We start from the raw sequence: 13,628 nt of genomic DNA on the forward strand, positions 1-13,628 counted from the left end.
AAAAAAAAAGGTCGCCGAATTCACATTTGTTCGCCTTTTGCCGTAATTCTGTGACGTACTCATCAAATTTCTGTGTTTCTTTCTGTTTGCACGTGAGAAATTGATATGTGAGAAACGTCAGGTTTTTTCTTGGTTGGCAGTGCGCGTCAAATTTTTCTATAACTTTTTTTAAGTTTAGCTTCTCTTCGTCATTTTCAAAGTTAAACGTATAATATATTTTCCTTCCCTCGTTTCCTATACAGGTCAGCAATATTGAAGTTTTCACCTTCTCCGGTTTCTTGTCCGACTCTGTAGCTTGCAGGAACAATTGAAATTGGTTTTTCCACGTTTCCCATTCCTGTCCGAGATTATCCGAAGAGAAGTTCAATTCTTTTGGATGTGGTAAAAATTCCATTTCTTTTTTTTTTTTTTTCCGTGAAAATATTAATATACAGCTGTGAATGTTGACGGTTCGATGTTTTATTCTGACACCATTTTATATTACGTGTTGATACAGGTGAGTATCAAATAAAACCATGTTAGTAACTTGTTAGTGAAGCATTCATGAACAGAGGCGAGACGCACATGGTAACGTAACAAAGAATTTATTAACACTGAATAGATAGCAGTTTACCACTAATAATAGTAGTGGGAGGTTGCAGTCAAAAGTGACGGTGGCAGTCACTAAGTCAAAGGGAGATAACTCGTGCTTATGTAACAGGGAACAGGATCTATTCTTAAAAGAGCCCTCGGATATAAATTTAAATCATAACAGAATCAAGTGTTAGCTCCAGAAGGGAGCCCCTTGATATCTTAAAACTTACCGAAGTTAAATTAAAAAAAAAAAGGGGTTAATATTTTATGACGTGGTTCAACTAATTTGTTCAGTCGTAAATAAATGAACATTACAGCATAAAGTGAGAATTGGTTCAAACACGCCTTGTATGTATCTGAGTAGATGCTAGATACCTTCAGATTGCAACTGTCTATTGCTTGCATTCAGTATGACGCCATCTGTCCCAGAGAGTGAGGGATTTCGTTTGTTGTCATAAACACTTTTTTTTTTTTTTTAAGTACTATGGATAATAATCAACGTAAGTTTATGAAATGCAAAAATTCTCAATGGCAGTTTAACTTTTAAACTTCATAATTTTTTTCAGTTTGAAGACAATCATAGTATCATAACTCTTGAAACTAAAATTAAAAATAAATATTTTTAATTATCGGCCTCATAATTCAGGTCATAAAGGAAGATTAAAACAAAACGATGGATGGTAGCAGTACAAAAGATCAAGAACGTTTATGGAAGAATTTAACCCAAGTTACTTAGGGACGTTTTACTAGAATGACTTCAGAGTACTTGTACAGTTTAATCAAGACATCAAAAAATGAAAATATCAGAAAAAAAAAAAAAAGGTTATATTGTATGTATCCGTTTTGGACTGAAGATCTCCGAAAAAATTTTTATTTAATTTGATTGAGTAGTTTTTTTTTGTTTTTTTTTTCTAGAGCGGGAAAACACGTTCTTATGAGAGTGCGTTGAAGTCAGCCATTATGGAATTTGTTAAACACGCCATGGGGAGATAACTCCAGTTAAATCGCCGACATTCCCTCTCCATCTTTATTACTAGCTTTTCTTCCTAAAAATCGAACCTTCTGTTCGGTATCATCACAAATTGTTTGTTTTTTTTTTTTTTCGTTGTAAAAAAAAAAACTACAAAAAAAAAAAAACTACTTGATGAAATTAAGTGATTTTTTTTTTTTTCGGAGAACTTCATTCCATAACGGATACGTGCAATATAACCTGTTTTTCGATATTTTCATTTTTTAATGTCTTGATTAAACTGTACAAGTACCGACTTCAAAGTGTAAAATTTCCATTTGGTGGACACCCAGAATGAACAAAAGAGCACACTTTTAATTCAGGTTGAATTATAAACAAAACAATTGGACATTTTCCTTTCATAATTTTTTTATTAATAAAAGTATGTGTTATTTACAAAAAGGTTTTACAATTAAATTTTTTAAAAGTTTTACCATAAAATTTGTTAAAAGTTTTACCATTAATTTTTTTAAGTTTTACCATTAATTTTTTTAAAAGTTTTACCATTAAATTTTTAAAAAGTTTTACAATTAAATTTTTTAAAAGTTTTACCATTCAATTTTTTAAAAAGTTTTACCATTAAATTTTTTTAAAGTTTTACCATTCAATTTTTAAAAAGTTTTACCATTAATTTTTTAAAAAGTTTTACCATTAAATTTTTTTAAAGTTTTATCATTAAAAATATGTATCAAAGGTTTTATCAAGAGAACAAAAAGTGCATAGTTTTATTTATAAACACATCTTGTGAGATAGTTTTCGTGAATTCAAAAATTCACATCTAGACACAAAAGAAAACCACAGGAATCTCCATAAACAGTTTGGTAAATTAATATTTAGCTGTGTATTTTACTTGAATTCCTATAAGGTGCTTTCCAACTGTAATGACTCCCTTTTTTTTTTTTCGTTCCGCCCAAATGGATCAGAAGGGATTATAAACTATATTGTTATGATGACTGGACTTATGCATTTATGACCTGAAAATTACGTCTCTTTGCTCCCCCGCCCCAAGTGACTCGGAAAACTAGACAGGCGGACTGCGTTTGCTCCAGTGGTCCCGCCGTTATTACAAGTCTCTGCCAAGATAGGAGCAGCTTAAGTTAATTTTATTATAGATATTTTCATTTTGCCACGTTCCGTAGTAAATGGAGTTACCCTGGAGCCAACCCCTGTGCATATCTCAACCGCTAACGGGGAGAGTATAAAATGCTATGGTCAAACGAACTTACAAATAAAAATTCCACGTTTGAGAAGATCTTTCCAATGGAGTTTTGTGATCGCAGATGTCACTAACTCTTTGCTAGGATTCGATTTCTTGAACAAATATCACATCATAGTGGATTGCAAAAATCGATCCATCCGTGATAACATAACGGAGCATGAGATTACAGTGAATGCAGTAACAGGAACCGATGCGGTAATAATTAATAAAATCGACCTAGCGGATTATATTACCGATGTAATAAGTAAATATGATAATGTACTTTCACCACATAGCGGCACAAACAAAGACTATGGTGGAGTGTATCACAGGATTGATACAGGCAGCCGGGTACCAGTCTTTGCTAAAGCCAGACAACTTTCCGGCCCTAAATTAGACGCAACGCAGGCGGAATTTAAAACGTTATTAAATACTGGAGTTATCCAGCCTTCCAGTAGCGAGTGGGCAACCCCGTTGCATTTAGTAAAGAAGGCGGATGGTTTGTATCGAGCTTGCGGTGATTTCCGTGCACTAAATAGCATTACGAAAACAGACCGCTATCCGATACCAAATATAAATTTGTTCTGCACGCAGTTAACTAGCAAACAGTATTTTTCTAAAATAGATTTAACCTCAGCGTATCATCAAATTAAGGTACACCCTGACGATGTGCCTAAAACAGCAGTCGTGACACCTTTTGGCTTGTTTGAGTTTAATTACATGCCATTTGGTTTAAAGAATGCTGCGGCTACATTTCAGCATTTTATGGACAAGATATTTTTAAAGTTAGACTGCGTATTTATATACCTAGATGACATATTAGTCTTTAGCGATAGCAAACAACAACACAAGGAAGACTTAGATAGAGTATTTAGAATCCTTAGCGATAACAATTTAAAGATTTCTTTAGATAAGTGTGTATTTGGAGTACCAGAGTTAGACTTTTTAGGCTTCCACGTAAACAAAGAAGGTTTATTGCCTACTTCAAGGAAAATTAAAGAGTTGGAAAATTTTTCAGTCCCTAAGGACTCAAAAAGCTTACGCAGATTTCTGGGGATGACAGGTTTTTACCGTAAGTTAGTCCCTAATCATGCATCCGTAGTTTTACCGTTAACTGAACGAATGAGGTTGGATCTGGAAGCAAAGACCGAGCTTAATGAGGAAGAAACTCACGCTTTCAAAGCAATAGTAAGCAAGTTGACTGAATTAATGGCGTTAGTTCATCCACAGTCTTCAACTACGGAGTACCACCTAGTTACGGATGCTAGCCAATTTGCCGCAGGTGCTGCATTGCACCAGTTGGTAGATAAGAAACCAGTACCTATAGGTTTCTTTTCCAAAAAATTTTCCCAAGCCCAAACTAAGTATTCCACGTTTGACAGAGAGCTACTGGCAGCTTATTTTTCAGTGATACATTTCCGCCACCTCATAGAAGGTCGTCACATGACATTATTCACTGATCATAAGCCACTGTGCGGAGCATTTTACAGTCAGACACCGGCAAAGACAGATCGACAACAATGACACTTGTCAGTACTTGCCGAATATATTGCTGACGTGGAGTATATTAAAGGAGCTGAGAATATAGTTGCAGACTGTATGTCTCGGCCTGCATTAGATGTGCAGATAGATGCATGCGACTTGGCTGAAATAGCAGAGGCACAAAGAGGTGATGACGAGATAAAGTCATACACTGATTTAAAAGAATATTGTGTGTCGAAGGAAATCGGCTCAGTCCTGTGCGATATTTCAATGAAGTACCCCAGACCGTTTATCCCAAAAGAACTTTGTCAGACTATTTTCAACAGTTTATATAGCTTAGCGCATCCTGGTACGGGAGCGTCTATTAAACTGGTTAAGTCCAGATACTTTTGGCCCAGCTTAGATAGAACAATTAAGCAATTCTGTGCAGAATGCGTAGAGTGTCAGCAAGCAAAAGTTCACAGACACACAAAGTCTGTGGTCCAAGAATTCGAGTTACCATCTGCACGTTTCCAGACGGTACATATTGATATTGTTGGTCCCTTGCCCTTAGCGCGCAATGAGTCTGACCCTTACCTAAGCCCTTACAAATACTTGCTTACCTGCATCGACCGTGCAACTCGCTGGATTGAAGTACAGCCTATGACTGAAATAACTGCACGGTTGGTAGCAGAGGCATTTATCAATGCATGGATATCCAGATTTGGAGTCCCACTGCATGTGGTAACTGACAGAAGTAGTCAGTTTGAGAGTGAGTTGTTCCAGGAATTAGCCAAGGTAGTAGGTTTTTACCGATTGAGGACAACTTCGTATCACCCTCAAAGTAACAGGATGATCGAAAGAGCACACCGTACTCTTAAAGCAGCTATTATAGCTCGCAAAGAAACATGGATGAAAGCTGTACCGGTGATTCTACTTGGTATATGTAGCACCCCTAACGAATCAGGTTTTTCCCCTTTTTACATCTGTTACTGGAGCTCCGATATTGATTCCTCAGCAGTTAATACACAAACGGAGAGCAGGAGAGACTCCAGTTAATAATAAGTACATACGTAATTTGTGTGAATGGATGTCCCAAATTGATGTACTCGACAATGGAAAAGGACATATCCACGACAATTCAAAAATTTTCATACCAAAAACCTTACGGTCCTGTAAAAAAGTATGGTTCAGGGTCGATCGAGTTAGAAAACCGTTAGAAGCATCTTACTCAGGTCCTTATAAAGTCTTGACTCGATCAGACAAGCATTTCCAGATCGACATGAACAACAGTGAATTTTTAAGTAAAGGGAGGGGTCAAAATGTTTGTACATTTTGAGCATCGACATTCATTTTGCCCGTATCTAGTTTTTAGAGTTTTAATTTCCAAGCGGTCGGTGCAGTGTGCACGGTGAAGTTCATACAAAATATTCAAATTTTGGTACTTGCACAGTTTAAACAAGACATTAAAAAAAATGAAAATATCTAAAAAAAAAAAAAAAAAAAAAAAAAAAAAAAAAAGGTTGAATTGTCCATATCCATTATGGAATGAAGTTCTCCGGAAAAAAAAATTCACTTAATTTCATCAAGTAGTTTCTTTCTTACAGCGGAAAAACAATTTGTTATGATATCGAGCAAAAGGTTGGAGTTTTAGGAAGAAAAGCTAGTATTAAAGATGGGGAGGGAGTGTCGGCGCTTTAAACTGAGTTATCTCCCCATGGTGTGTAAAAAAAAAAAAAAATCAAAGATGACTGATTACCTTCAACGCGCTGTCATAAAAACGTGTTTTTCCGCTGGTAAAAAAAAAAAAAAAAAAAAAAAAAAAACCTATTCAATCAAATTAAGTAATTTTTTTTTTTTTTTAGATCTTCAGTTCAAAACGGATACGTACAATATAACCTTTTTTTTTTCGGTTTTTGGATTTTTCTAATGTCTTGATTTTTACATTTTTTTTTTTTTTCATTTTATACACGTAAATGTGTGGGAACATGCCAACCGGATGCTAACGTCTCCAGCATAAGAGACAAAGTAAAAAAATCTTCGTTTGCACATGGCTCCACGCATCGCTTCCGTTTGGAAAAAGAAAAATAAGAAACCATAAAAAGAATTATGAACCAATGGCAGAGCTCCCCGCCGAAAATAAAGGCCTAAAATATGACAGCCGCTGGGAGCCGGTTTACGACTATAAAAGGAGGGGACCAGAAAGAAGAAGAAAAGAAGGAAAGAGTTTCGCCCAGCTGTGTCAGTGAACGCACGGACATTCTTCCACCGGACCTACAAAAAAAGAAGAAGAAAATACAGGAGAAAAAAACTCCGCGCTGCTAGGGTGATAAATGTAGTCGTCGCTCTCCAGTTAAATCATATCACCGAAGTACCACAACTGGCCGCCACTTACCCCCCCCCCCGTCGTCTGAAAAGATAAGTACGCTTTGTTTAATTATAATACCCTACAAAAGTCACTCCTGATCAATGCATACACAAGCTGAACTACCATTCTCAATTTTCCTACAACATTTGTTTCTTTTCCCTCGCGGGAACAAGCAATAGTAACCCGAACTTGAGGTGAAAACACATCTCCTCTTTTTTGCTACAACACCAGTCCTGCAACGAGCATTGGTTACATACGCTCGGACACATCATAACTAAAACATTCATTTCTTTCAATAGCAAATAAACAACGTTTATCTTATCCATTAACTGAGCCTTTGTTTCCTTCAATTCCTCATTCGTTTCATTATTCTCTTGTAACGGGATTGGGGTATTTATATATCTTAGTCCCCTACAAATGTATGTACATATGTTGCTATTTGTTTTTAATACAAAAATATTTTTTTGATACAAATTCATGAAAACAGAACTGACATTACTGCTTCTGCTTCGTTATTTAATTGAATTACCTTTTCTTTGTTAAAAAAATACAAACATTTAAACTTTATTTAATTTAAATAATTGGTGTGTTTGCTTAGGAGGGGGGGGGGCTGAACTGCTTTATCTCCCTTTCCGCTTAAACTAACTTGGCTTATCTTCCTTTTCGTCAGTTTTTTTCTTTCTTATATTTCGTCGATAGCGATAAACTTATTTTAACAAAAAAAAAAAAAAAATACAATAGCAGTTTTCGGTACTAGTGCAGGACTGCAGGGTGCAGGGAGTAATCCGTTCTGAAATAATAAAGTTATTATTTAAAAAGCCATTCTTAACATGGGGAGGGTGTTTTGTACCTCTGTACTTTAACCTTACAATTGAATTGAATAAAGAAAAACATATCATAAAACTTCTGCACTAGTGAGTGATCCAGGACGTAAATAATAACGTTATTATTAAAAAAAAAAAAAGAAGCCATTCTTAACATGGGGAGGGGAGGGTGTTTTGTACCTATTCTGTACTTCAACCTTAGAATTGAATAATAAAAAAAAACAACATATACAACTTTAATTAAACCACCCAGTTTTCCTACACAATGAATTATCGTAATTTTTGGATATAGTATTTTTTTCAATATGAAAATAATGTAGAGAATATTATTTTTGCTCAAAACAAAATATTTAAAAACGTGATCTGTCAACTAACAAGCACCAAAAATTGTTTGGATAATAATAGCGCAAAAAGATGGGGGGAAGGGGCATAATTTTGAAAGCCGTTTTATCATAATTTTTTTTTATATAGGTTTTCGACTACTTTTGATTTTATTTGAAAGACTAAAGACTAAAATTAATTTCCAAAAAGAAAAAAATATTTGTGCTGTGAGAAATAATTTTAAGTGTCAGCCTCTCTGGGCGTCTGGGATGCCATCTTTTAATTCTTGGGCATGGGTGATTATTCACGTGTGAACATGATTTCGCGTTAAGTCCCCCCTCCCCCCGCTTCCTGTTTAAAGCAGCTGAATACCGCATAGGAGGGTTTTATGCCATTGGCATTCCGGCAGTGGGAGAGGTTTGACGCACATTCGTGCTTCCAGACCTAGCTTGCAAACCTAGCTTGCAATAGGTTGCTGTCGGTAATTTCTATACCGTATTCAATTATTTTCCGTCAAAAAAAAAATATTTGTGCTGTGAGAAATAATTTTAAGTGTCAGCCTCTCTGGGCGTCTGGGATGCCATCTTTTAATTCTTGGGCATGGGTGATTATTCACGTGTGAACATGATTTCGCGTTAAGTCCCCCCTCCCCCCGCTTCCTGTTTAAAGCAGCTGAATACCGCATAGGAGGGTTTTATGCCATTGGCATTCCGGCAGTGGGAGAGGTTTGACGCACATTCGTGCTTCCAGACCTTAGAGATCGCAACAGGGCAACCTGTTGCAACTTTCTCTCTGTTTCGAGCCACAGCATAATGAAATTCGCCATAGCTTGCAATAGGTTGCTGTCGGTAATTTCTATACCGTATTCAATTATTTTCCGTCATGGCGTCTTCCTTGGTTGTATGCCTGCCAGCGTATATCTTTTTCACGGAAGGACCCTGAATATCGAGTTTCTCAGCAAATCTTCAACCGGTTCTTCATGTAGTCTGGCGGCGGTCTTCGGATTGAGCCTGCTTGGGCGTCTTATTCGCCTAAATATATCTGGTGTACTCCTGTTACCTACATACCAAACTATTCAGGGGATGGGTAAGGTGCTTTTTCTGTGATTTATTTCAGGGATTTGTTGTGTAGCAGAAACAAATAGAACTCTTTTTCTTGTGCGTCAGTGCCTCCCCTGACTGTGCGATATGGCACATACTGAGCAATCAGAGGCATAGCGCAGGGATCTTCCTTACCCCCTAAGGAACTATAACTGCTTCCGTTCTGAACGAGAAAACTCCTCCCCTTTGTCAGCCAGACACCAAGGAGAGCGGACCTGTTTCCTCACTCTCCCTCTTTGCCTACCCCAGTATCGATGATTCCCACTTGGGAATAACTACCGGCAAAGGCAGACAAGTTTTATCCGAGTTATATCTTTTTGACATCTTACCTTGATTCGCTTCAATAAACCTTTCCCTTGTTAAGTTTTACGAAGTTGTTTGTTCGTTTATTCAGTAGCTTGTGTTGAATTATTTATTTTATTAGGGAGTGCCCGAAAAGCACTGATTCAACTCCCTAAAATGGTGACCCGACGTGTACACAAGTTTACTGAATGGCGAGCCTGACTTCTTCCCCGTTTAAGCAAGAGAAAGGCGGTGAACAGAAATTCCTGTGAAATACTTTTCTCAAGAAAAGTAATACTATACGGACAAACATCACACCTCTGAGATATAAAAAGAAAAATTGTCACGGAAACATTTTTTTTTTACGTCACCGTATATATATAAAAAAAAAATGAAAAAGACATTATTTCCTGCACCAGACTCTTTTGACCCGCGTGGTGGATATCCTAGGAAAAAAAACGCGAGAGACACGGATAGCAATTCGTCGTAAATGACTTGAAAACCAAAAAAAAAAAGAAAAAGTGACTAAAAGTTTTTCTTTCCCCTCTTCTTGGGGAAAACGACGCCAGAACAAACACGCATGCAACAGATGACAAGTAATTCAAGGGACAGTTAATTCCGTGAAATAAAAGAGAGAACTTTTACTAAAAAAAAAAAAAAACTTGCTTTCAGGTATGGGCCAAAACGTAAGTGCCCGTTTAAAGAATTCATTTACCTTCAGGTTATAGATTACACACACAGGCACACTAAAAACACACACACACACACATTGTCCATTTTTTTTTGTTACCACTGCTCTTTTGAACCATTTTTCTAGTTTATTTTCTTGTAAAATTTTTTCTCTCTCTTTTTAGCCTGTTAAATATTTTTCTTATTTTTGCCGCTGTCTAAATATTTTCCCTTTTCCTCACGTGGTCCTTCGATAATGTCCTTCTAGTGTCCAGATAGTTTATTTATTTATTTATTTTTTTGGTCTATTTTCCTCTTAAGATGACAACATTGCCTGCCTTTGCCGGTGACGTTCGAGTTTGGTTTGCCCAACTCGATCATATTTTGCTGCGAACAATGTTCTGGAGCAAACACAATTGCATATTTTATTTAGTGCTTTCCCCGCGTCTTTGACTCCTGTTGTCAAGGACTTAATAACTGACAATCCTTTTAACGCTACATATGACAGCATAAAGCAGGAGGTACTGCTCCAGACATCAGTCTCGGCGGAAAAATGTTTTGAAACGTTGGTCCATGATGAACATTTAGGAGACCGCAGGCCAACAGAGTTACTCCACAGAATGAGGGAGCTGGCAGAAGATGTCCCCCCTGACAGTACCGTAATTAAGCAGCTTTTCTTTTCAAGGCTGTCGGCGCAAGTAAAGGCAATATTAACGCCTATAGTAGAGAAGCGTTCCATTGACGTAGTAGCAGCATCGGTGGATAAAGTAATGGATTTTGTGAAAGGGCCTACCACCGCGGGGATCCCTCAGCAACAGGCTGAAGTACCCGCAGGCCCTGCAGCGGATAGAAATTTAACACAAGAAGCAACATCGGTGGCTATACTTATAGTCATCGAACGCCTCACCAGAGAGGTGAGTAGGCTGAACATGGACAGATCACATTCGTCCCGACGCCACTTCAAAAGCTGCTCACTTTCCCCACACCACCGTCACCATTCAAACAGGCCAGGACTATGTTTTTACCATAGTTGTTGTGGCGCTGAGGCACAAAAATGCAAAATGCCCTGTTCTTTTCCTAACCAGGGAAACTAAAGAGTGGGCAGATGAGTACAGCAAGCTTTCCACAAAATTCTAACAACCGTGCCTATTTCGTTATGGACTCTCAATCCCAAGCACATTGTTTTGTTGATACGGGTGCAGCTTGCAGTATCTGACCACTGAAACTCATTAAAGAGAAGCCACCAGTGTCGCTTATCACACTACAAGCGATAAATCATTCTCCCATTCCCACATACGGTCAAATTTCACGTTCTCTGGACTTGGAATTACTTTACATGGGTTTTTACCATAGCATATTTACCTTACCCCATCCTAGGTGCGGACTTCCTGCATCGTTTTAATTTAATGGTAGACATGCGCAGACGCCGGCTGATAGATGCTAGTACGGAACTTTCCATCCCTGGCATAATGCCAAATGTCCTATCTATCAGCCCGGTATTTTTCATTGCCGCTTCAAATGATTCTTACCACGAGTTGCTACTCTCCTACCCGGAATTAACAAACCTAAATTTTGTGGTGAGCAAACCCACGCATACCAGTAAACACCACATCGAGACCACAGGTGCTCCTGTGTTCTCACGCCCTTATTGCCTCCCTGCTGATAAACTTAAAGCAGCAAAGGCTGAATTCAATCATATGCTACAGTTAGGAATAATACGCCCTTCGTCCAGTCCATGGGCTTCCCCTTTGTATATGGTCCCGAAACGTGATGGAGATTGGTGTCTGACTGGGGACTACCAACCACTCAATGTCATGGTGGTATCTGATCATTACCCAATCCCACATATACAAGATTTTGCTTCCTCGTTGCATGGTTGTAAGACCTTTTCCAAACTAGATTTGGTCAAGGCTTACCATTAAATCTCAGTAAATCCGGCCGACATACCAAAGACGGCAGTAACAACTCCATTCGGAGCGTTTGAATTTTTAACTATGCCTTTCGGTTTACGTAATGCCGCTAGTACTTTTCAGCGCTTCATGGATGAAGTAGTGCGTGATTTAGACTTCGTCTATAACTACATAGATGACATCCTTGTGGCAAGTGCCACACCTGAGGAACACGTCACTCACCTCCGCCTACTGTTCGAACGGTTTCAGCAATACCAGGTGAGGATTAACCCTGGTAAATGCATTTTCGGTGATTCGTTACTAGTTTTGCTGGGCCACATTATCAGCCCAGATGGTATATCTCCGTTACCGGAAAAGGTGAAGGCTCTGCAAGACCTTCAACCACCCACTTCACTTCGCCAACTAAGGCACTTCCTCGGTCTGCTGAACTACTACAGACGCTTTATCCCATACTGTGCAGATCTTCTAACTCTTCTTTTCGACCTGTTACGTAACAGGAAGAAAAATTAGCAAATCTCACTTAATGAGGTCCAGCTCAAAGCTTTCAATGAAGTGAAAACAAAACTAGCAACAACATCTCTACTTGCACATCCTGTATCCGATGCCCAGTTTTCACTGGTCATTGATGCATCAGGCACAACTATAGGTGCAGTGTTGCAACAGCAGCACCAACAACAGTTACAACCTCTCGCATGCTTTTCGAGACAGCTGAAATCAGCAGAACAATGTTACAGCACATTTGGCCGTGAACTCCTGGCAATGGTCCTTGCACTGAAACATTTCCAACATTCACTCGAGGGCCGTCAATTAGTGATCTACACTGATCACCATCCGCTTACATACGCACTTCGTTCTAAGCCGGACAAATATTCTCCCTGTGAAACACGCCACTTGGATTTTGTTTCGCAATTTACCAGCGATATCCCACATATCTCAGGTGAGCAGAATGCTGCGGCAGAAGCTTTGTTCCGCCTTCCCATTAATTCTCTGTCCTCACCATTGGATATTGACTTACAGCAGATGGCTTTAGACCAGCTAAGTCTGGACACGTTGGATCCGTTGTCACCTGAATTTACAACTTGCAAATTCACATACCTGCCCGTGCCTACCTCAGACACGCAGATCATTTGTGAAACATCAACGGATTCACCTCGACCATTTGTTCCAAAGACTCATTGTAGAGTTGTTTTTGACACTTTACACAACCTGGCACACCCTGGATGCAAAGCCACAGTGAAGCTGATTACAGCTAGATTTTTCTGGTCAAATATGAGGCGTGATATCATTGCCTGGACACGTTCCTGTGTATCCTGCCAAAAGTCAAAGGTGCACAAGCATATCCGTGTACCCCTCGGAACATTCAGCACCCCAGACGCTCAGTTTAGCCATGTTCACATAGACTTGGTTGGACCATGGCCAGTCAGTCAGGGATTTACTTATCTCCTGACCTGTATAGACCGTTTCACACAGTGGCCTGAAGCCATTCCCCTCACAGACATTTTGGCTGAGTCTGCAGCGCGAGCCCTTATATCAGGCTGGATATCGCATTACGGAGTTCCCACCACCATCACCACTGATCGTGGTGTACAATTCAAATCCCACCTATTCCGGGAACTGTTCAGGATCCTAGGGATCACATGGATTCGGACAACGAGCTATCACCCAGCTTATAACGGGATGATTGAACGCTTCCATCACCAATTGAAAGCAGTATTACGTGCTTACCCTGACCAACAGCGATGGAGCGAGTACTTACCGGTCGTCCTTCTTGGCTATCGTGCCTCAATCAAAGAGGACTTGCGATATTCTGCAGCCAAACTAGTCTATGGAGCACCTTTATCGTTGCCAGATCATATGCTGACCCCGATAGAGGATACAACAACTGACTCAGCTCTGTATGTCAACAGACTACG

Source organism: Euprymna scolopes, chromosome 46 (assembly GCF_053919585.1).
Source record: "Euprymna scolopes isolate OS-2025 chromosome 46, ASM5391958v1, whole genome shotgun sequence".
NCBI lineage: Eukaryota > Metazoa > Mollusca > Cephalopoda > Sepiida > Sepiolidae > Euprymna > Euprymna scolopes.